At 53.6% G+C, this 23,673-nt stretch overlaps 1 long non-coding RNA gene and 1 pseudogene across 1 annotated transcript; both read left to right on the top strand.

Annotated features, from left to right (window-relative positions):
• Positions 1–870: 870 nt before the first annotated feature.
• LOC135305814 (uncharacterized) lies at positions 871–1,841 on the top strand. Its single transcript, XR_010366795.1, has 3 exons — positions 871–1,017; positions 1,130–1,307; positions 1,625–1,841. It is a non-coding gene; the product is annotated as an uncharacterized LOC135305814 (long non-coding RNA).
• Positions 1,842–9,733: 7,892 nt separating this feature from the next.
• LOC135306046 (zinc finger protein 420-like) overlaps positions 9,734–23,673 on the top strand; it is a 124,888-nt pseudogene continuing 110,948 nt past the window's right edge.

Here is a 23,673-nt window from a genome sequence, read left to right as displayed (position 1 = left end):
ATAATGTAAACCAGGATCAGCTTTCCAGAAATTGCTTTTGGCTGGGTTTAGCTGCATCCCACAGGCTCAGGATCACTAGTGTATTTTCAGGTTTTGCTCTGCATATCAGCCTGCCCAGACTCCGCTTGGTGTTTCACAAATGGAGAAGACAATGGACATTGTGCCAAGCTTCCTTTCAAACTGAAAAACCTGGGGCAGCATGACAGAAAAGAAGAAAAATAAATCACCAGTTAGAACAGAACCAGTGTCCCACCATCTTCCATCTTCCCCTCCACTGTTATTAATTTTGTACATTTAGAGGCAAACCTGGGTCTAAAGCTTGCATCTCTCAGTTCCTGATGCTATTTGCTACCCTTCAGCCTTGACTGGCCCTGATGTGACTGACTGCTGGGCAAGTGGGGCTGGGGATGCTCAGCCTGGAGAGAGGAGACACTGGGGGACCTCACTGTGGCTCTGCAGGACTGGAAGGGTCCCACAGGAAAGAAGGGGACAGAGTGTTCAGCAGGGCCTGTGCTGACAGGACAAGGGGGGATGGCTTTCAACTGCAGCAGGTTGATTGAAGCTGCATCTAAGGAAGCTGCTCTTTTCCACTGGGGGTGGTGGGGCACTGGCCCAGGCTGTGCACAGAGGCTGTGCATGCCCCATCCTTGGCAACAGGGCTCTGAGCAGCACGCTCTGGGGGAAGACTGCTCAGCTGGGAACAAGATGTTGTTCTTCAGGCTCCCTTGCAAGCCCAACCGTTCAGGGACTCCATCATTCCATGGTCTCATTCCAGTGTCCACTTCAGATGGAGCCTGGGAACTGTGATCACAGCCCACGCTCCAGCTGGAACGTCCAGCACCCAGCAAAGGGCACAACACAACACTTGGCCGCTGTGTTGACACGCTCTGCACCTTGCTCCTGCCCTCGCCTTTCACTCTTCTTATCCCCCTGATAGCCTGATCACTCCTGACAGCTCCTGAGTGCCTGGATTTCCTCATCCAGCCCTGCAGGATGCTCCCCTTTGTTCTGAGGAAGGTATGGTGCCATTCCATGGAGGTGGACACCCCACACCTGCCCGGGTGGGCTGGAGCTCTGTGGGCATGGAGTGGGACAGGGAGCCCACTCTGAGGTTTTGCTGCCTCTGCAGGCTGTCCCAGACAGAGAGGAGGAGATGGAGGTAGATACAAAGATTGATACGGAGGAGGAGATGGAAATAGATGGAGAAGACCCTGGAGAGGAAGAGATGGATGTGGATGTGGATGAGGAAGAAGAGATGGATTTGGATATGGAAGAGTCCATTATGGACATGGATATTGATTAAGAAGGTGAGGAAGAGGCCCTGATCTTGGCATGAAGACCAATGCCAGCAGCAGGACAGGCAGAGTGGGTCTCCTGCTGCCGGGATGGGGCTGGGCTGGGTGCTCCCTGCTCAGGGACATTGTACCCAGGGCACTGGATTCTGGTGGCCATCCACAGCCTGTCCTGTGCCTGCTTTGCTCCACACAAGCTCCATGCCAGAGCCAGCCAGGCTCAGTTCTGGTAGCAGAGTCCTGCTGCTGGGCCAGCATGTGCCAGCCTTGGGGCACATGCAAGAGCCCTCTGTGCCTGACTGGAGTGACCGTGGCATTTGCTTTTCTTCCAGGTGCGATGGACAGCACAATCAGAGACACCACCCTTGTGTATATGTGTTCTACAGTTTGTTGTTGTTCTTTAGAATGTAGATTGTAGGGCTATTTTTGACTTCTGTAAATACATAGTTTTGTTAGGTAGGTTTAGTTAGGTAGGTTTTTATGTATATATGTTCTATCTATTGTTGTTGTTACAAATATTCTTACAATGTAAATATATTCTGCATTTTTCCTGCTGTTCTTCTGTAATAAAAAAAAATTTACTTTTCACACCCCAGTTCTCCTTGCATTTGCTTCAGGCACAGGCAGCATTTTGCAAAGTTGTGCTTTCCACTTGCTCCAGGTTGCCAGGGCTGGACGTCCCTGGCACAGCCTCCCCAGGAGTGGGGGTCCCTGTGCACAGAGGGGTCCCACTGACAGAGGTGAGCCTCTCCTTGCAGTTTCTCTGGACACACTTGGGGTCCCTGGCACAGCCACCCCAGGAGTGGGGGTCCCTGTGCTCAGAGGGGTCCCACTGACAAAGGTGAGCCTCTCCTTGCAGTTTCTCTGGACACACTTGGGAGCTGTAGGGGCAAAGCCCAGTGTGCCCTGGCCCATGGATCCCATGTTGGAGCAGGGCTGAGCCTGTGTGCTCCTGCAGAGCCTCAGCCATGGCTCTTCCCTGGGCAGCCCCAGGGCTAAGGAGGGAGCACTGGGCTGTGGGCAAGCCCTGCTCCTGGGCACCCTGAGGGGCTGGAGCCAGCCTGGAGGGAGCCTCAGCCCTACATGGACCAAGATTTCCTTTGGAAACCCCCTCTCTCCCCAGACTCTGCTGAGCACAAGAATAATTGATCCTCCTAGTTCAAGGTGTGACCTTCATTGGCACAAATTTGTCCCTTGCACTTTCTAGCACAGCATATGTCAGTGCTTGTAATCCCTGTTCTGCACACTCTGCTTAGGCAGCAAAACATCTGAAGCTGAGGGAACATCTGGAATTAGCATCAACCTGCAGAGAGCTCCAGGGGGAGAACCTACCCCCAAGCACCCAGAGAAATACTTGACACTGACAGTCTGGGGCAGAGCTGAAACGAAAGTATTTTAATGCCAAGAGAGAGGATATTTTATTGCTGAATTCATTCTCCAAGAACAAGAATGGAAGCATTTGGTCTCCTCACCTGCCACACATGTGTATTGCCAAGGTTTGCCTCTGGGTTATGACTGATTTTGATGAATCTGTTCAGAACTCTGATGCTGTTCCTGGCTAAGGTGCAGAGATGATATTTCAGAGCCAGATGAGCTCAGCACATCTTGTGTAATGCAGAATGTCCAGAGCCAGACATTCAGGCCATGCAAACTGATACTTTTTCATCTCTGTGCAAAGATCAGTAGTAGGACATCCCTGATGTACCACACACTTCTCAGATGCTCCTCTGACCAGCTTCCCCATGGCATTGTTCCTGGCACAACGTTAAAGCCAGGCAGGTCACACATATTCTCTTCCTCTGACTCCTGCTGGGATGACAACACCAAAAAACAGAAAAGAGATATAATGATCAGGGATTTTCATTGTGTGAGCTCGGCATTCCCCAAGCTCTTGCAAAGGGGGAATGTTCATCGGGCAAAGGACACGAGAAGGAGCCTCAAATTGTCCAAAATCTCAGTAAAAATATTATTTCCTATGGAACCCTTCACCAAAGCTGGTCACACTTCTGGCCCTTTCTGCACCCATTTCCTAATGTGCATCTCCCTGTGGGGTGTTCCCACTGCTCCAGGGACCCAGCACAAACCTTATAGCCCCACACCAACACATCCCCAGGAGCTGCAGCCTTCTCTCCAAACCTGGGCACCTGCAGCAGCCACCTCTGCGCTGAGCTGAGCCGGTTTCTCCCAAAACCAGGTGCTCCATTTATCCTTGAAAAGATTGACAATAGCATTCTTGTCTTCTCCAAAAGGGCCATCGTTTCACAACTGTCATCTCCACACTGAGACTTTATTCCCTTCAAGTGTTCAAGTACACAGGCAGCACCAAGGAAGGCGCTGAAGTGAGTCAAGTTGAACCCCAAAGAGCTCTCAGCTCCCCGAGAAAGCTCAGACAAGCACTAGAGAAAGAATTCATGCTTCCATAACTGGCACCTAACAGCCACAGGGCAAGTGAGAAGTTGGTATTAGAGAATGAAAAAAAAGCACTGAGTAATAAAAGGTGAGAAAAATCCATCACTCCAACAGGTGAATGAAGGTAAACCACATGAAGAAACAGAAGAAGATGGAGGGGAAAAAACCCACCATTAATAGTGTCCATGACACCCAGAGCCAAAAGAAGCCCAGGGGATCAGCAAGGATGTAAGCACATGCTCCAAACAACAGCAGAAATGAAGTGAGAGCTCTGGAGGGAACAAAAGAAAGAGACAGCCTGAAGAAAGGAAATAATGCCTCCCCACAAGGTGTTTTGGTTTTTTCAAGTGAGAGTCTCTTGTATCGTGTGGTGGAAACCCAGAAAAATAAAGGTCGGGAGAATCATGGTTGAATTGGAACATTCCTGCATAGCAGCCGAGATATAGCCTTGTGCAAATTATTCCATGCAGCATTCACATGTTTAATTCCTTCTTTTCATCTTCCTGGGGAAGCAGAGTTGCTTTATTTACTCCAAGCAAGATTTTCTCCCTCCTCCCTGGCAAAGAACAAGCTCCCATCCTGGCAAGTGCTCCTGGCTTTACTTAAGGCTCATCACACCCATGCTCAAGAGAGTGGAGCAGGTTAATTTATCACTTGTTCCAATGACTGACTTGCCCAGCTGCCAGGTTCAAGAGCCCCAGAGTGCCTCAGGTTGTACAGGATCACAGAAGGAAAAGCTCCATTGAATTCAGCTGCTGCCACACTGGCCCTCTTTGCCTGTCAAACACATTCAGCTGCTCATGCTCTGCCCTGTAAAAATCCCCCGTAAAATACAAGTGAAAATCCCTCATCAGCTGTGAGAAAGCACAGCTGGGTTCTGCGCAGGGCATTTCAAACTATGTGGGGTAGTTGTGACCTCCCCTTGCAAAGGCAGCATGTCAGGAAAACCAAAAGTTTCTTTTCATGGACTCACCAGACTCAGCACACCTTCCCCTCGATCAGGTTGCTCCAAGCCCCATCCAACCTGGCCTTGAACACTTCCAAGGGTGACACAGCCACAGCTTCTCTGGAACCTGTTTTGCTCCTCCCAGCTCTAAAATCATACCCAACTTAGCAGCCTCAGAGATAGATTTCTATTCAATAGCTGCATTTTTCTAGGAAAGAAATATGGCAAACCTTGTTTGCATCTAACTTTGCAAAATCAACACAAGCTCTGAAGAAAGGGCTGCTGCCCACTTTTCTTCTTTTTCCCCATTTGGTGGAACATTTTCATTCTGTTGTTGTTTGTAGCAGTATTTTAATCGATCTGGCTGAGGCTGCTGAAAATAGTACAGCAAGTTATTTGTGTGAGGGGTGGAAAACTGAGCTCTTGCACATCCAGTGTTTCTGTTGTTGGAAGTCTTCAATCCCACCTCTCTGATGGGATGAAATAGGTGCTACTAATCCAATTTCTAAAGTATCATGCATCGAGCTGACACTATTTGAAGACTTAAAAATAAAGTAAATTTAAACAAACCTCTACTCCTTTCCATTTTCTCTGTTCCACAGTTGATGACAAGACAGGAGAGAAAGATTGTTTTAGGAACAATGCTTTCAGGACTCTAAAAAGAATATCAAACCTGCTCTGCCACACTCTCGGCTGTTACAGCCCCAAAATCACTGGCTGTCATTGCTCACAGAGTCACAATTGTGATGAGATTTCTACCACAGCACAGGACAGCAAATTTTTGGTTGTTTTCCTGGGAAGAACTTCTGGGTAGCAAGGCAGACGTGGCTCTTCTAATGGCCCTTGAAAGTGGATGTGTGAAATGAGGTAGACAAAGCCAAAGGCCAGCTGAACCTGGGATCTCTGAATGTGTCTTCACATTCTTCCCAGGAAGATGAGTGGCAATCACTTTTCTGCCAGGGAAAGGGAATCTGCTGGAATGTGGTGTAGAAAATGTGCTTTCTGCTCCTCTCGGAGCAAAAATTCCTACCCATTTCTTTGAAGTCCTTGTTAGGTAAGGACCATGTTCAGCTGAGTGACAGTGAAACAAAATGGCAAGCCAGGAATACATTGCCCTGCACACAACATCCTCCATTCCCAAGGATGGTTTCTCACTGGCACACAGGAGGAAGGAAAAAACCCAAATGCATTGTTGTACACCAAGACAGATGTTTTGAGGGATGAACAGATCTCACAGGGATATGGAAACCTCCCCTGAAAAGCAGTTCAGAGAAATCCTGAGCTGTTTTGTGGTCCTAGGCATGAAGATGCTCAAGATCTTCCACAGGTGCTCAGCAGGCAGCAGGATTGTGGCTGGATGTCACTCTGCAAATGCCAGTGGCTCAGCTGAGAGCTCTGGCAGTGACTGACACTGCACTGAGAGGGGCCACAGTCCTGCAAGGGGCTTTCATCAGGAGCAAACAGCAGCCTGGAGGGTGGGCAATGCTGGATCTGTACCACTGCGTGCTCATCCTTCACCTGAATGTGGAGCTGCCCCCAAAGTTGCCATGCATCACTTTTTCTTTTTCTCCTCTTGGGTATATTTTGGAGCAGCTGTTCTATGTGGCTTTTGATGGTGATCCTGTGGCAAGCAGCCATTTGCCTGCTGTGCTATCCTTGCAACTAATACTAACTCTTCATTTCCTTTGGTTTTATTTGGCGTTTTTTATCTATTTGTTTGATTGGTTTGCTTCATGGGTTTGTTTGTTTGATTGGTTTGGGTTTTTGTCTGATTTGGTTAGAGTTTTTTTTTGGTTTTTCATAAATGACTGGTGAAGTTGGCAAAGCCAAACTCAAGATAATGTAAACCAGGATCAGCTTTCCAGAAATTCCTTTTGGTAGGGTTTATCTGCATCCCCCAGGCTCAGGATCACTAGTGTATTTTCAGGTTTTGCTCTGCATATCAGCCTGCCCAGACTCCGCTTGGTGTTTCACGAATGGAGAAGACAATGGACATTGTGCCAAGCTTCCTTTCAAACAGAAAAATCTGGGTCAGCATGACAGAAAAGAAGAAAAATAAATCACCAGTTAGAACAGAACCAGTGTCCCACCATCTTCCACTCCAATGTTATTAATTTTGTACATTTAGAGGCAAACCTGGGTCTAAAGCTTGCATCTCTCAGTTCCTGATGCTATTTGCTACCCTGCAGCCTTGACTCGCCCTGATGTGACAGACTGCTGGGCAAGTGGGGCTGGGGATGCTCAGCCTGGAGAGAGGAGACACTGGGAGGCCTCCCTGTGGCTGTGCAGAACTGGAAGGGTCCCGCAGGAACGAAGGGGACAGAGTGTTCAGCAGGGCCTGTGCTGACAGGACAAGGGGGGATGGCTTTCAACTGCAGCAGGTTGATTGAAGCTGCATCTAAGGAAGCTGCTCTTTTCCACTGGGGGTGGTGGGGCACTGGCCCAGGCTGTGCACAGAGGCTGTGCATGCCCCATCCTTGGCAACAGGGCTCTGAGCAGCACGCTCTGGGGGAAGACTGCTCAGCTGGGAACAAGATGTTGTTCTTCAGGCTCCCTTCCAAGCCCAACCCGTTCAGGGACTCCATCATTCCATGGTCTCCAGTGTCCACTTCAGATGGAGCCTGGGAACTGTGATGTCACAGCCCACGCTCCAGCTGGAACGTCCAGCGCCCAGCAAAGGGCACAACACAACCCTTGGCCGCTGTGTTCGCTCGCTCTGCACCTTGCTCCTGCCCACTCTGCTTGTCAGCTTTCCTCAGTCCTGAAAGATCCTTAGTGCCTGGATTTCATCATCCAGCCCTGCAGGATGCTCCCCTTTGTTCTGGGGAAGGTATGGTGCCATTCCATGGAGGTGGACACCCCACACCTGCCCGGGTGGGCTGGAGCTCTGTGGGCATGGAGTGGGACAGAGACTGCACTCTGAGCTTTTGCTACCTCTGCAGGCTGTCCCAGACAGAGAGGAGGAGATGGAGCTTGATACAGAGATTGATATGGAGGAGGAGATGGAAATAGACGGAGAAGACCCTGGAGAGGAAGAGATGGAGGTGGAGGTGAAGGTGGAAGAGGAGATGGATGTGGATATGGAAGAGTCCATTGAGGACATGGATATTGATTAAAAATGTGAGGAAGAGGCCCTGATCTTGGCATGAAGAGCAATGCCAGCAGCAGGACAGGCAGAGTGGGTCTCCTGCTGCCGGGATGGGGCTGGGCTGGGTGCTCCCTGCTCAGGGACATTGTACCCAGGGCACTGGATTCTGGTGGCCATCCACAGCCTGTCCTGTGCCTGCTTTGCTCCACACAAGCTCCATGCCAGAGCCAGCCAGGCTCAGTTCTGGTAGCAGAGTCCTGCTGCTGGGCCAGCATGTGCCAGCCTTGGGGCACATGCAAGAGCCCTCTGTGCCTGACTGGAGTGACCGTGGCATTTGCTTTTCTTCCAGGTGCGATGGACAGCACAGACAGAGACACCACCCTTTTGTATATATGTTCTACAGTTTGTTGTTGTTCTTTAGAATGTAGATTGTAGGGCTATTTTTGACTTCTGTAAATACGTTTCCCATAGTTTTGCTAGGTAGGTTTTTATGTATATATGTTCTATCAGTTGTTGTTGTTACAAATATTCTTACAATGTAAATGTATTCTGCATTTTTGCTGCTGTTTTTCTGTAATAAACAAATATTATTTTTCACACCCCAGTTCTCCTTGCATTTGCTTCAGGCACAGGCAGCATTTTGGAAAGTGGTTGTTTCCACTTGCTCCAGGTCGCCAGGACTGGGGGTCCCTGGCACAGTGTCATGGTTTGACCCTGGCACAATGCCAGGGCCCCCATGAATGGTATATTTCCAAAATGGTTGCTGTGAGATGTGACCCGGGAACAGAACAAAGCAGGCTCCCATTTGGGGATGGAGGGAAAAACACAACAATTTATTTATTACAAATCTAGAAAGGAACACATACCAAACTAAGAATGAAAACCTTCCAGATACCTTCCTCCTCCCCCTTCCTTTTCTCCACAGATTCACCACCCCTCAAATTATCAGCCCTCAAATCCATCAGGGAGAGAGGAGTCCTCCCTTGCCGCATAGGCCTCCCCCGGAAGCACAATTAAAACCTCCTGTGCTTCCGTGTCACCCATGGCTCCACCCAGAGAACATCGGCCCTCGTGACTTCTCCCTTCCCCCATGTCCAGTGCTCTCACCACTGGACACGGGCCAGGACTGCTTTTAGGGCTCCCCGTTTAAAGATGCTCCACCCACTTCCAGAAGCAGCAGTCTCTCAACTTCGGGACACCAGCCCCCCCCACATTTCACCCCCTGGGGCCGAGGGGCCTCATGAACAGTCTCAACTTCGGGACACTAGTCCCCCCCACATTTCACCCCCTGGGGCCGAGGGGCCTCATGAACAGAGATCTTCCTCTCCGTGGAGACAGAGGGCATCTCACACCCCCTTCAGCCGTCTCTGTTCACGCCGCTGCTTCACTCTTGACTCCTGGGTGTTGCCTCCCCCTAAATACAGTCTCTGGGTCACAGGGAAAAAACACGGGTCTGTCCATGGCTATACAAGAAAGAGTCCAGCCCAAGGCCACTCCATCATCTCTTCCACTCAGGATTCTTCTCTCTTCCAGCTTTCCTCACGCTTGCCCATCTCTCATCTCTCTCTCACCTCATCCTGATTCAGGAGGATTCAGTATTTGTAAGGTTTCTATTAGTCTACAAAGGGGTTAAAATCTTCAACTCTGCCTGCCCAAGGACTCCCACATCTGCCGGGCACCTTCTCTCGACGCATCCCCCGCTTCTGGCCGGCTGAGTTGCCAGCACAGTTTCTGTCTCTCTCTCCGGGGGGGCTGTCCAGACATCTCAATTCTCATCAACCCCTGCATGTTCTTCTCCACCTCTGCAGCTTTTGGGGCTCCCGGCCTCCTCCCTGTCATGGCCTCCCCCTCCCCCACCCAGACGCAGCTGGGCAGGGGGAGAGGCCAGACTCTACTCACCAACGCCGGATTCCCAAAGAGGAAGTTCTCTGGGAATCTCCTGCTTTTAACCCCCGTGTGTTCTCAGAGGCGTATCCAGATCCTCAGTGGCTACATTACATGCCAATTTTGAATTTGGCCACTGATTGGCCCGACTTAGACCTTTCCAAAAACACATTTCCGGGCCAAACCACGACAGCCTATGAGTGTGGGGAGTGTGGGAAGGGCTTGAGGTGCAGCTCAGAACTCGTCATCCACCAACGCATCCACAGTGGGGAGAGGCACTACGAGTGTCCCCAGTGTCAGAAGAGGTTTCGGAGCAGCTCCAATCTCTTCATGCATGAGCGGATTCACACAGATGAGAGGCCCTTCCGCTGCCCTGGCTGCGGGAAGGGCTTCAAGTACAACTCCCACCTCATCAGGCACCGGCGCATCCACAGTGGGGAGAGGCCCTACGAGTGTCCCCAGTGTGGGAAGAGCTTCACCCAGAGCTCTCACTTGACCAGACACCAACAGAGCCACTGGTAAGGGAAGCCCTATAAATGCCCCAACTGCAGAAAGAGCTTTTTGTACTGCCCTAACTTGGTCCCCCCGCTGGAGAACCCACATTGGGAAGAGCCTTGGTTATCCATGGTCCCTGTGATCCAGGCTGGGAAGACACCTGTACCTTTTCCTGCTTTTGCCACTGATACAATGCGGGATTGAAGAACATGAGTGTGGCCATGGCCATGATGTTACATTCACTAAAACCTTAGGTTATTGCCAGGGTCAGGCAAGGGACTCTCTCTCTCCCTGAGGAGAAGGGTGTCCTTTCCAGGCCGGAGGAAATACGTGGCCAGGAAGAGGCGGTTGTTGATGTTGTAGTTTTCCCTGTAAATACTTTTACTTAGCTTTCTGTTATCAATATTGTTTCTGTTCCCGTTTGTTGTTTATCTCATTGCTGTTCCCATTAAATTGTTCTTATCCCAGCCCAGGATCTTTGCCTTTTGTGCTTTCCATGGAAGATGGGAGGGCAGCAAGTGGCAGCACAGTTTTAGCAGGAGCAGGAAATGAGGGAATCCCATTCCTGAACCCTGGCCCATGGAAACCGAGCATCCCAGCTGGTCCCAGCCCTGGTGGCCATGGCAACAGCCTTGGGAGCGGATCCCTGGCTGGGGCTGTGGGAACCTCTTCCCTCTGGTGCCCAGGGACAGGACTGGAGGGAACGGCTGCAGCTGAGTCGGGGCAGGCTCAGGTTGGATCTCAGGAAAAGGTTTTTCTCCAGAGGCTGCTGAGGCACTGCCCAGGCTCCCCAGGGAAGGCTCCCAGCTCCAGGGCTCTCTGAGCTCCAGCAGCGTTTGGACAGCACCGCCAGGCCCAGGCTGGCATTGTTGGGGTGTCCTGTGCAGGGCCAGCAGTTGGACTCCAGGATCCTGATGCGTCCCTCCCAGCTCAGCCAATTCTGTGGATCTGGGATCCCATGACCCATAGTAACAGGGTCCTGGTGATGGTTGCCCCCTAAGGATCAGATTTGTCACAGGCACTCAGAGGGGTTCCATGGGGACTTTCCAAGAGTCGCCAGGCTGTTCAAGAGCTGGAATGTCACGGGCAGAGACGGGGGCTCCATGGACACCTCCCAGGGGTTGCTGGGGATGGTAAAGAGCCCTGTGCTCAGAGGCAGTCACAGCCATTCCATGGTGACATCCCAGGGCACCTTGGGCTGCAAAGGCACCAATCTGTCACAGGCACTCACGGGGGCTCCACGGTGACATCGCAGGAGTCCCCAGGCTGCCAAAGAGCAGGGATGTCCCAGACACTCCCAGGGTTTCCTGTCATGGGCACAGCAGGAGCTTCAGGCAAAGTTTATTGGAGAGGCTCCTGTTAGGTCACGAGGTGCAGAAAGGATCCCAAATAGCCCCCACAGATCCCCAAATGTCACTGTGGAGTCAGAGATGACACAGACTCAGGTCGGAAGGCTGAGAGCTAAAAGCCACCCATTTATTCAATCCTCTTCTTTTATACTTTGGTTTGCTACTAGTGGACCTCACTGGTCATTTAATCAACACATTTCACATGACTGGCTAATGAAGAAAACACCTTCCATTAAACAACTTTATGGAAAAAAACAACCTATTCCAAACACCACCTGTGGATAGTTACAATTCTTTGTCTGCAGCTCCCAGTTCCCAGACCAATTCATGGGAAAGCTTATCTTGCTTTCTCTGTCTCTTGACCGGACTGTCATAACCACACTCAAACACCCCCAAGAATCTCCAGGCTTTCTAAGCTCTTTTTGTGAGAACAGCCGTGGAGCAGCTGGTTCCAATCCCATCCCTGGACTTTTCATGCATTTCTGTGTAAAGAATTAATGAGGTGGAATTAACATTTTGTTGTGGTTTTGCCAAGAAGTGAGTTTCTGGGAAAGTTGTGGTCAAACCAATCAGTGGCCAGATTTGAAAATTGCCACCAGGTGTGGCCACTGGGGACCTGGATACACCTCTGAGAACACACAGGGGTTAAAATCAGAAGATTCCCAGAGGGACTCTCTCTTTTGACTCCAGCGGTGAGTTGATCTGACCTCTCCCCTGCCCAGCTGTGTCTGGGTGGGGCAGGGGAGGCCATGCGGCCTGTGGGGAGGGAGGCCGGAGCCCTGCAAGGTGCAGGGTGGAGGAGACCTGGGATGTTTGGGCAGCCCCCCGGGAGAGAGTGATAGAGACTCTGTGCTGGCTGGAAATTTGATATCTCCTGCCAGCACCATGGCCAGGAGAAAAGGGGGGGGCAAGGTGCCCAGCCGCAGGCAGACCATGGCTGAGGTTTTAACCCCTTTGGTACCGAAACAATGGAAGCTGTAAAAACGCTAATCCTCCCCAGCTGAGAATTGAAAGGGGACGGAGGATGGGCAAGAAGAAGAAGGTTTGAGTAGGTGAAGAAATATCAGCAGATGAGAAGTGCCCTGGATGAAAGAGATGATTGCAGTGGCCTTTGGCTGGACTTTCTCTGACATGGCCACGGGACAGAACCAATTTTTATCCTGTAATGCAGAGACTGTACCTTGGGGGACGCAGTTGGCCAAAAACCAAAAGTGACAAAGCTGTTGTAAGAAGAAATAGAGGGAACAGAGACTGATGAGGAGGGTGTGGTGGAGCCCTCTGCCTTCAGAGGAGAAAGATCTCTGTTCACAAGGCCCTTTGGCCCCAAGGGGTGAAATAAGGGGGGGACAGGTGTCCCAAATAGTGAGAGGCTGCCACTTCTTGAAACTGAGCAAAGCATTCTTAAAAAGACCTAAGAAGCAGTTTGGATCCATGGCTGGTGGTGAGAGCACTGGACATGGAAGGAAGATGGTCACCATGGCAGATTCTCTCCGGGCGGCTGCCACGTGTGACACGGAAGCACAGGAGGTTCCAACTGTGTTTCCTGGGGAGGCCCATGGTGCAAGAGAGAGACTCCTCTCTCCTGATGAATGGGGGAAGTTGTGTGAAGGATGGTATTGGACTGAGAAGTGAGTGTTAGCGGAGATTGAGTGTTAGAAAGGTAGAAGGAGGAAGAGTGTTTTAGAAGTGTTCCGTTGTCGATTGTCGTGTGTAATTTTTTTTTCCTTTTTTCCCCTTTTGTCTCTATGTTGTAGATTAATAAAGTGTTGGGGCTTTTTTCCGCTCCATTCCCAAGTTGGAGCCTGCTTTGTTCTGTTTCCGAGTCCCATCTCACAGTAACCATTTTGCAAGTATACTTTCATGGGGGCACTGGCATTGTGCCAGGGCCAAACCATGACACCTTTATAGAATTTGTTTCACAGGATTAAGGATAGCAAACCAGAGATTTTTATATAAATATCTATTATAGCACTGATGAGACAAAATGATCTTAATCAGAAATATTTACACCAATATATAAGAGCTATAACATATTATATTGTATAGAGTACTTGGAAGTGATTTCAAAGCAACTGTGTTAAAGCAAAACCAGTTATTTAAGAGAGATTAATGTCACTCCCCAAGACTAATGATCGTGGGCAAATTCCTTTGGCTCAGCCTGGAACAGTGACCTTGAGGGGTGTCCCCATGGTAGGGAGGAATCACCACACCCCCAAGTAGGGAAATGTCAGGGGATGCTGCTGTTAAAATCTGGGACGGGGCTTCTCTAGTCTGAAGTGCTGCCCTGTCAGTCAGATGTGCCCAGGCTGGGCCAGCTCAGCAGCTCTGCAAAGCTCTCAGTGCTGTCCCTTGGTTGTTCCTTTCTCTGTGAATTATTCCATCCCTGCCACAGCTTCCTCTCCCTCTCAGGATTTTGGGATGGAGAAGTCTGCTTTCAGCATTATTCAACCCCAAAAGCAACATGACCCTCCTTCATTTCCCGCTGGGGTCTTTGCAAACAGGGCCTGGCTGGAGTTGTTGGAGCCCATTGCAGGCAGAGCCTCCTGTTCCAGCAGGAACTGCCTTTCCTGTGCCAGGAGCAGGGCAGGTCCCGCTGCAGGAAAAGCCCCAGGCCAGCCCCAGCACAGGGAAGGGCTCGGGCACAAGGGCAGAGTGCCGTGCTGGCAGCTGTGCCAGGCAGAGCCTGAGGCACCAAAGGCACCTTGGCAGCAGCAGCTGCTTGCAGGCCATGGCCAGAAGCCTCCCTTGGCAGCCCGGCCTGGTGGCCAGCACTGCAGAGCTGCTGCCTCAGGGCTCATTTCTGCCTGGGCTCTGAAAAGCCACTTCTGCTCCAGGAGCCTGCCTGGGAAGCCATTGGCCCCAGCACTTTGGGGACAAGATATGAATGACAGAAAACTCTTCATGCCAGCAGAGACAAGGCAGGGGCAGAGGAAGAGGAGAGCCAGGCCCAGGGCACAGGGCTGCCATGGTGATGGCTGTGAGGTCACTGCCCCTGCAGCAGCCTGGCTGCCCTCAGCAGACATTCTGGCCAGAAGCGTTGTGAGGGCACCCAGCACATCAGAGAACCCACACAACAGGAATTCTGTCCTTGGGGATGAATGGGTTTCACTGGGTCAGGCTGCACAAAGGTCCTGCTCTTGGATAATTCCTCAGATGGGGAATCCAATTCTGTGTAAGAACACAGTTGCAGTTTCGTGCACTCTCCTCATTGTAAAATATTTCCTCCTTCTAACAAATGTAAATCCACCCTCATTCAGTTCACAGATATTGAGCCTTGTTCTGTCACTGCAAGATTTGGGAGAAAATAACTTTGACCACTGTTTTCCTTTTCACAGACCTTGGAGAGGACCCAAAAACATCTCAAGATGAGGTTTGGAGGCCTCATCCCATAACCAGCAGTGAGAGGCGGCAGACTCTGGGCTCAGTGGTGTGGAGACTGAGGACAGAATACGAGTAGCTGGGGAGGGATTAAAGTGTGGTTTCACACATCTTGGAGTTTTTCTTTTTTGTATAAAACAGCCAGAGAAAGAGATAATGGCACCAAGGGCAGCTTGGGAAGCCCAGACTGGACACCAGGAGAAAGGAATTTTCCTCCCAGTGCACGGCTGTGGTGCAACACGTCCCCCAGAAAAAGCCTGGAGCAGCCCAAGGCTTTGTGTGGGCAGGCAGAGGCAGGCAGGAGGCAGAGCGGTCAGCAAAGGAAGGGGCCAGCCAGGTGGGGCAGCTGGGGGATGATGACAGCCTGCAGGGACAGAGGCACCGGGCAGGGACACCGTAGGACAGCCTGGACTGCACAGGGCACAGGGATGGGCAGCAGCTGCAAGGCCCTGACAGAGCCACCTTGGGCAGCACTATGGCCATGGCTGCTGGCCCTGGACCTGAGCCAGGAGCAGGAGACAAGTGACCCTTGCAGCCCTGGGGCCTCATTGCCTCCTTGTCCCTGCTCAGCAGCCTGGCAGGGGCCGCCCCATGGTGCTGCCCTTGGCATTGCACATCCCCACATGCCACTGCCCATCCCAGGAAGAGCCCTGAGCAATGAGGGAGGGACAGGATCTGCCTGGCCAGGGGCTGGGGCTCAGGCCTTGGCCATTTGCATTCCTGAAACACATCCAGGTTTGCTCAGCACCAGAGGCACCTTTGCCTTGTTTGTCACCAGCTGTCATCACTGCCTCCAGTGTTCTGCTCTGGCTGCAACCTGGGGACACTTTCTCAGTTGTGTCCTTCAATGGGAACCATTAACCCTTCAAGAAATCTTCTGTGTTTCAATCTGACTTTGAGATTTGGCATTTTTTTGAGCGCACTCTGAGGGACTGAGTCTGATGCAAAGAGCACCAAAGCCCCAGAGGGTCATTAAACTCCTTGTGTTGTGTCTGTGCTGCTGAGCTGGGCCGGACTCCTGGCCCAGAGGCAGCTCCTGGCAAGGGCAGCGCTGCAAAGAGACAGCTCTGGCCAGGAGCAGCTCCTGTGCAAAGCCCAGCAGGGCTGGGGCACTGCCAGGGCAGCTCAGGGACACCAGCAGGGCACAGCCAGAGCTGACAGGGGCTCAGCACTGGCAGGGGCTGGGGGATGTCCCAGAGGGGGCTGTGTCACAGCGGCACCTCTGTGGCTGTGTCCTAGAGGCAGAGGGCAGCTGTGATGTCAGCAAGGGGCTGTGTGACAGCACAGAGTGGGCTGGGTGAGGTCACAGGGTGGGCTGCGACATCACAGAGTTTGTTGTGTGAGGTCACTGAGCAGCTACAGCATCCTAGAGGGGACTGTGTGACAACACAGATCAGGCTGTGACATCATGGCATGGCTGTATGACATCATAGAGCAGGCTGTGACATCAAAGTGTGTGCTGTGACATTACAGAGTGGCAGCATGACATAACAGAGAGGGTTTTGTGACATCACTGAGGGGGTTGTGACATCACAGAGCTGTCTGTGACATCATGGAGTAGGGTATGAGGCCATAGAGCAGATCCGGACGTAACAGCTGGTGGCTCTGTGACATCAGAGAGTGGATTGTGACATCACTAGGTGGCTGTGTAACATGATAGAGAAGACTGTGACATCACAGAACAGACTGTGACATCACAAAGCAACTTTCTGACATCACAGAGTCTTCTGGGACATCACAATGCAGCTGCATGACATTCCAGGGTGACATCCCAGAATTGGCTCTGTGACAAAACAAGGGTGCTGTATGACATCCCAGAGTGGGCTGTGACATCACAGGTGGATGTGTTAAATCATAGGGTGCTCTGTGACATCACAAGATGCTGTATGAGATCACAGATGGCTGTGTGACATCCGAGGGGCTGTGTGACATCACAGGGTGGCTGCTTGTCCCTGCTCAGCAGCCTGGCAGGGGCTGCCCCATGGTGCTGCCCTTGGCATTGCACATCCCCACATGCCAGTGCCCATCCCCGGAAGAGCCCTGAGCAATGAGGGAGGGACAGGATGTGCCTGGCCAGCGGCTGGGGCTCAGGCCTTGGCCCTTTGCATTCCTGAAACACATCCAGGTTTATTCAGCACCTTTGCCTTGTTTGTCCCCAGCTGTCATCACTGCCTCCAGTGTTCTGCTCTGACTGGAACCTGGGGACACTTTCTCAGTCATGTCCCTCAGTGGGACCCATTAAAACAATTGAAACTTTGGAGTTTCAATTTAACTTTGAGCTCTGGAGAAGTCTTTGGAAGTCTCTCTCAGGGACTGAGTCTGATGTAAACAACACCCAAGTCCCAAGAGGGTCATTAATGTTCTTTGTTCTGTGTCTGTGCTGCTGAGCTTTAAAGGAACAGCTCTTCCCAGGACCAGCTCCTCTCCCAGCCCAGCAGGGCTGAGGGCTCTGCCTGCAGGCACTGAGGGGACAGGAGCCAGGCAGAGACAGGCTGAGGAAGTCATTGAGCTGAAACTTCACTTGGGGAAAGATCTTCACAGCCCTCCACATGGTGAGTCAGTGGATGCAGGGCAATGTCCCCTGTGCTCCTGGAGGGATCTCCTGAAGCCAGCACACCCCACAGCCTGGGGGATGTGCCAGGAGGACTCTCCCAATTTCTCTGTGGCAGGGGAGCAGGAGGAGGAGGATGTGCTGCAGAGCGGAGCTGCCCTGGGCACCCTTAGAGGGACAGGGCAGGACGGCTCCTGCTGCCAGGGATGGCTGCGGGGGCTGAAGCTGGGGCTGCAGCCAGGGCTGCCCAGGGCTGTCCTGCAGAGCAGGTCCTGCAGCCCTCAGAGCTCTTGGCCAGCCCAGGGGATGTGCCACCTGCCAGGGGCAGCTCTCAGCCTGCCTGGCAGCTCCCCATGGACAGTGCAGAGGAGCTGTGGGGGCAAGGAGTGACTCCTGCCAGGGCAGGTCCTGGTGCAGTGGAGAGGGTGCTGTGTGGGCCAGGGCTGCTCAGAGCTCCAGCTCACGCCCAGCTCATTCTTGAGGGGACTTTTCATGAGCTCATTCAGGGCAGGGGTTTCCTGCTTGGGTCTCTGCTTTCCTGAATCTGTGCTCCCACTTTTCCCTGGCTCAGCTTGGTGGCAAGGGAAACTCAGCTGTGCACGGCAGAACACGGGCTGAGGCTCTTAAACCATCACCCTGAGTTTTCCTGGGAACCTCAGCAAGTGCCCCCCCCCACCCTCCCCAGCCTCCAGGCCCATCCAGCATCACCTTTCCATGGTGCCCAGGCTGGGGGAGCTGTTCTTTAATCCCTGCAGCCCCGGGCAGCTGCAGGGCAGAGCTGGCCATGGGGCTGGGCTGGGCTCTGGCAGCTCTGTCAGGGAAGGAGCCCGGGGCCACAGGAGCAGCTTGGGCTGGGACAGCTCCAGCAGCAGAGCCGTGGGCAGGGAGGGAGGGAGGCAGTTCTGAGGGAAGCCCTGCTGCAGGGCAGATGTGGCACTGCCAGCCCTGCCCTGCAGGGCAGACACTGCCCTGAGCAGCACAGCCCTCGTGTCCCCTCCCAGCCAGCACAGCCCTCAGCCCGGGGCTCGGGGCCCTCAGTCCCTCCTGGGCTGGCAGAGCAGCCCCAGAGATGAAGGGCATCTCTCCTGCCATGTGCCCATTCCCTGCTGACAGGGCCTGAGGGCCACTGCCCTGCCCTGGTGCTGCCTGGCAGGGGCTGGGCAGGGCTGGGCAGGGAAAGGCTTTTCCTCAGGCCTGGCTCTCTCTGTCCTTGCCTTGCCCAGGTGCTCCTGGCATTGCTGAGGGGCTCTCTGTGATGGCAGTTCCAGCTGCAGGGTCAGGCCCAGCCCTTGGGCTCCTCCTGTGCAGGCTGAGCACAGCACTGGGGTGTCCCAGCTCCCCGTGCCCGGGGAGCTCTGGGCAGGGCAGGCTGGCAATGAGCCAACTCTCCTCAAGCATTGCCATGGACATGACCCTTGGTGTGTCCTTGGGATGCCATCCAAGCTGTGAGCTGCCTCCAGGGGACACTGAGGGACAGGAGTGTCCTTGGCCAGAGTGGGGCTGAGACTCTGAGGAAGGCTGAGCCAGTTTGCTCTGCTGTGGGTCCCTCTGCTCCCAGCTGTGCCAGGCTGATTTCCAGGGGAGCACAGGGACTGCCCTGGATCTCAGAAATGGCAGCTGGGGACAGATGGGGTGACAGAGCAACTCCCCTCACCCTTCACTGAGTCACAGCCACTGCTCTTGCATTGTTCATTTCTCTCTGATCTCCATGGGCACAGCAGGAAACCCTCTCAAACTGCCTTTGGCTGTCACCATTCCTTAGCCCTTGGACAGGAGATGCAGCAGAGCTCCTCTGCCTCAGGAGCAGTTTGGGCTGATGAAATCCAAGCCCAGGACTGGCCCCTGTCCCTGTTCCCATAACCCCACTGCTGCAGAGCAAAGCTGACCCCTTGGTGTCCATGGGCAGAGCCCCCACTCATCACAGCAACGGGGCCAGATCCCAGCAGAGCTCCAGGCATGGGGCTGAAGGAAGGGCTCTGAGAAAAGGAAAATTGGATGGCACGGAGCAGCAGGGGCAGAGCTGGGAGAAAGGGTTTGGACACTGTTTAGCAAAGTCAGCCCTGACTCGTCACTGTGTCCTCCTTGAACAGGACTGCATGGCCAGCCACAGGAAATGTCCAACAGCAGCTCCATCAGCCACTTCCTCCTGCTGGCATTGGCAGACACGCGGCTGCTGCAGCTCCTGCACTTCTGCCTCTTGCTGGGCATCTCCCTGGCTGCCCTCCTGGGCAACGGCCTCATCATCAGCGCCGTAGCCTGCAGCCACCACCTGCACACGCCCATGTTCTTCTTCCTGCTCAACCTGGCCCTCAGCGACCTGGGCTCCATCTGCACCACTGTCCCCAAAGCCATGCACAATTCTCTCTGGGACACCAGGAACATCTCCTCCACAGGATGTGCTGCACAGGTTTTCCTGATTTTCTTCTTCCTTGGAGCAGAGTTTTCCCTCCTGACCATCATGTGCTACGACCGCTACGTGTCCATCTGCAAACCCCTGCACTACGAGACCCTCCTGGGCAGCAGAGCTTGTGCCCACATGGCAGCAGCTGCCTGGGCCAGTGCCTTTCTCAATTCTGTCCTACATACAATCAGTACGTTTTCTCTGCCCCTCTGCCATGGCAATGCCCTGGGCCAGTTCTTCTGTGAAATCCCCCAGATCCTCAAGCTCTCCTGCTCACACTCGAACCACAGGGAACTTGGGCTCATGGTTGTTAGCTCCTGTTTAGGTTTTGGCTGTTTTGTGTTCATTGTTTTCTCCTATGTGCAGATCTTCAGGGCTGTGCTGAGGATCCCCTCTGAGCAGGGACGGCACAAAGCCTTTTCCACCTGCCTCCCTCACCTGGCCGTGGTCTCCCTGTTCCTCAGCACTGCAGTGTTTGCCCATGTGAAGCCTCCCTCCATCTCTTCCCCATCCCTGGATCTAGCCCTGTCAGTTCTGTACTTGGTGGTGCCTCCAGCATTGAACCCCCTCATCTACAGCCTGAGGAACCAGGAGCTCAAGGAAACAGTAGGAAGACTGATGACTGGATGCTTTTCGGGAACGTTAAAGTGCTGGAAAATAACTGCAAATCATTTGCAATAAAAATTATCTTTGATACTTTTTGTTGGTTTCATTTTGGAGATTCTTTTTCTCTGTTTTACTTTTTTCATATTGTTATCAATGATAAGTCATGATTTGTGCCATAACTCATCTTGTTTCTCTCCACCTTCCCTGTGGCCACAGACAGCATCAATGAGAGGCTGCACTCTCGGTGGCTTTATAGGAAATAAAGGAGCACCGAGCACAGTTTTCTGCAGAGATGCCCTTTTGTTGCCTTCTCTGGAGCTGCAGCAGCAATGTCTGTGTGCAGAGCTGGGGCAGATCAGTGCTGGCACAGCAGCTGTGCCCAGCAGCAGCAGCAGCAGCACTTGGTGTTGGCAGTGCTGCTGCCGTGGCCCTGCCCCGCTGCCCTGGTGGCCCTGGTGTTGCTGCAGGGCCTGAGTGCTCTCGGGGCCGGGCACAGTCCTGGGGGTGGCAGTGCCGGGGCTGCAGCAGGGACAGGCCATGGGCACTGCTGGGGCAGCGCTGACACCTCAGGCCAGGCCCTGGGGGCTCCAGGCTCCTTGCCCAGGCTCTCTCAAGAACACGGCCAGGCCAATGCTCAGCACAGAAAAGCCCCAGGGTGAGCAGCCCCAGGCTGGCCGTGGGCAGGCTGGGGGCAAACAGCATGGCTGGGGCTCTGCAAGGGCCCTAGGGGAGACGGGAAGGAGCAGCAGAGCAGGGGCTGATCCATCCCCAGTGCGCTGCACAGCCCAGGGCAGCGTCCCAGAGCATCCTGATGGAGCTGCCAACAACATCCCCCCTCTGCAGCCCTGGCATCTCCCCCAGCTCACAGAGGTGCCGCATCCTTGCAGGCACAGCCACGGCAGCACTGGCTCAGGAGCCCCTGTTTGCATTGCACAGAGCAGGCGGGAGCACCCCCATGCTGCTGCTGTGGGGACATGAACCTGAGGGAGCACAAATGCCATCAGCCCCTGGGGCCAGCAAGGGCTGGGGGACACCAGGGAAACCACTCAGCTTTGTCCTGGCCTCTGCAGTCAGCCAGAAAGTTTGTTCCCATCAGCTGGGAGTTTCCTGTGCCACTGCAGACGCTGTTGCTCAGAGCCAGATCTGCCTGGCAGCCACCCCCAAACTGCCCTCAGCATTTCCTTGGCTTCACCTTTGCTTTCTTTACTCCTCCTGCTACAAATATCTTCCTCTTGCCCACCCCTGTTCCCTCCCCTGCAAACAGCCCATCCCTGTTTGCCCTTTCCTCTCTGGCCCCACTCCCCACTTCAGTTCCTGACTTGGCACCATGGGAACATCCCTTGCGCAGCAGGATCTTCCTCCAAGTGCTGCAGGAATTGTCTGCAGGCTCCTGCAGTGCCTGGTGCTGCTCCCTTGCCAGAGGCACCCCAGGCCAGGGGGGCACATCTGGGCTGCTGTGTCTGCCTGTGGGGCTCCCTGTTCTGGGCAATGAGGAGGAGCTGCAGAGGCTCTGCAGGACTGACAGGATGGGCTTTGGGCCTAGGAGGAGAAGCTGAGGTGCCTGGGCTGCTGCAGCTTCTGAAGAGGAGGCCCAGGGCTTATCCTGCACCTGCTGCAAGGGTGGTTTCAGAGAATCCCAGAATCAGCAAGGTTGGAAAAGACCTTGGGTATCATCAAGTCCAACCTGTGCCCTGACACCACCTTGTCTCCCCCGGGCCTCCTCTTCTCCAGGATAAACAACTCCAGCTCCCTCAGCCTCTCTTCACAGGACTTTTGCTCCAGACCCTTCACCAGCCTTGTTGCCCTTCTCTGGACACACTCCAGCCCCTCCACGTTCTTGCTAAATTTGGGGTCCCAGAACTTGACACAGCACCCGAGGTGCTGCCCAAGCAGCGCCCAGCACAGGGGAAGAATTGCTCTCCTGGTCCTGCTGGTGACACCATTCCTGGTCCATAGGAGTGCCAGGGGTTGGATGAGGGAAATGGTCGGGAGGGGGCAGGAGACACAGTCTGATTGACTCTCAGCCATGAAGGGTCTTGATTTTCATACCTATTCAGTCTGCATTAGAAGGTGCTGGGGGTCAATATCAACTGGACATTGCTTATATCAATCTATAAACAGGAAAAAAAATTAAACAGAACAAACTGTTCTCTCTGCATTGTTTTCAAGACAGTATATACACTTTGAATACACTTCCGATATCTGTCTAATTAATTACAGAAAACTTGAAAACTTCTGTTATTCCAAATGGCTTTTCTTCTTTGGGCATGTTGAACAAATGTTTATGAGCTTTTCTCACTGAATTCCTGAACTGAAGAGCTCAAGAAAGAAGAGGACTCTGGAGTAGGAAAATTCATCATCAACCTCCAAGTGGCTGAGGATCCATCCTCATCAGAGCAGCAATGAACAGCAATGGACACAGCTTTGTGGCTACCCCAGCTTTGGGATGGGCCCTGGGCCTGGAGCAGGAGCAGCTCTTGAGGGCCCCAAGGCCGGGGCTCTTGAGCTGCCCTGGGCACATGGGATGGCAGCAGGGGCTGCAGAGCTCTCAGCACCTGAGCCAGAGGGGAGCAGGGCAGGCAGGGAGCCTCCTTTGGCCTTGCCCAGCACCTTCCCCCATGGCTGGGGCTGAGTCCTGTGTGAGCTGCAGCTGCTGCTGTGCCCTTGGCAGGGGCTGAGGCCGTGGGGCCAGTGGCCAGAGCAGCCTGGCCTGAGCAGAGCTGTGGGGCCAGAGCCAGCTGGGCTGGGCTGGGAAGAGGCCCTTGGTGCTGCCCAGAGCTCAGGGCAGCTGGCAGAGCTTGCAGGGAACTGGGCTGGGCTCAGAGAGCCTGCCCCAGAAACCATCAGTGTCCATCTCAGCCTGGCTGGGCGTGCAGGGGCAGGACTCAGCCCAGGCCGTGTGGGGCAGGGCCAGCGTCTGTGCAAGGCATTGAAAAGAGGCAAGTGCCCCAGAGAGGAGGCTGCTCTGTGCCCTTGGGGACATGGACAGAGCAGGGAGGGGGCCCAGGACATTTGTCAGTGCCAGCCTCTGTGCCCAGCCCTTGGCAGCCCTGGCTGCTGAGCCCAGCTTTGGCCTGGGCTGAGTTTGGCTGTGGCCCAGCTCCATCCTCCTGCGGGGCTCAGGGCCTGTTCCCGGCCATGGCCAGCCCTGGCTGGCCTCTCTGCTGGCCCAGAGGCCGGCAGAGCCCGGGCCAGGGCTGTCTGTGCAGGCCCACAGGTGCCAGGGGCTGTGCAGGAGCTGGCAGAGGCTGCCCAGCAGGGAGGCCATGGGGCA

Source organism: Passer domesticus, chromosome 8 (assembly GCF_036417665.1).
Source record: "Passer domesticus isolate bPasDom1 chromosome 8, bPasDom1.hap1, whole genome shotgun sequence".
Taxonomy (NCBI): domain Eukaryota; kingdom Metazoa; phylum Chordata; class Aves; order Passeriformes; family Passeridae; genus Passer; species Passer domesticus.
Note: the sequence above shows the minus strand (reverse complement) of the source record. Positions and strands in the feature narration are given on the sequence as shown.